General features: G+C 52.9%; 1 non-coding gene across 1 annotated transcript in view; it reads right to left on the reverse strand.

Annotated features, from left to right (window-relative positions):
* Nucleotides 1-653, reverse strand: part of LOC124620961 — a 1,910-nt gene extending 1,257 nt beyond the window's left edge. Inside the window, exon 1 of the ribosomal RNA XR_006980460.1 lies at nt 1-653. This exon is cut by the window's left edge and continues 1,257 nt beyond it. This is a non-coding gene — a ribosomal RNA (small subunit ribosomal RNA).
* Between the last annotated feature and the right edge of the window lie 212 nt (nt 654-865).

Genomic DNA, 865 nt, shown 5'->3' on the forward strand with positions numbered 1-865 from the left:
CCAACTACGAGCTTTTTAACCGCAACAACTTTAATATACGCTATTGGAGCTGGAATTACCGCGGCTGCTGGCACCAGACTTGCCCTCCAATAGATACTCGTTAAAGGATTTAAAGTGTACTCATTCCGATTACGGGGCCTCGGATGAGTCCCGTATCGTTATTTTTCGTCACTACCTCCCCGTGCCGGGAGTGGGTAATTTGCGCGCCTGCTGCCTTCCTTGGATGTGGTAGCCGTTTCTCAGGCTCCCTCTCCGGAATCGAACCCTGATTCCCCGTTACCCGTTACAACCATGGTAGGCGCAGAACCTACCATCGACAGTTGATAAGGCAGACATTTGAAAGATGCGTCGCCGGTACGAGGACCGTGCGATCAGCCCAAAGTTATTCAGAGTCACCAAGGCAAACGGACCGGACGAGCCGACCGATTGGTTTTGATCTAATAAAAGCGTCCCTTCCATCTCTGGTCGGGACTCTGTTTGCATGTATTAGCTCTAGAATTACCACAGTTATCCAAGTAACGTGGGTACGATCTAAGGAACCATAACTGATTTAATGAGCCATTCGCGGTTTCACCTTAATGCGGCTTGTACTGAGACATGCATGGCTTAATCTTTGAGACAAGCATATGACTACTGGCAGGATCAACCAGGGAGCTGCGTCAACTAGAGTTGAGCAGCCGGCCGCCCGGGAGTGTGTCCCGGGGGCCCGCGCGAACACGCAAGCGTCCGCTCAATTATTCTGCAAACAGGAGGAGGCTGAGCTCCCCTGCACAATACACCTCGAAACCCTCTCAGGTCCCGGCGGCGCGCAGCGCCGTCCTAAGTACTTGGTCGGGTTCGAGAGAGGCGCAATCGCCCGGAGTTT

This window comes from Schistocerca americana, chromosome 6, assembly GCF_021461395.2.
Source record: "Schistocerca americana isolate TAMUIC-IGC-003095 chromosome 6, iqSchAmer2.1, whole genome shotgun sequence".
NCBI classification, from domain to species: domain Eukaryota; kingdom Metazoa; phylum Arthropoda; class Insecta; order Orthoptera; family Acrididae; genus Schistocerca; species Schistocerca americana.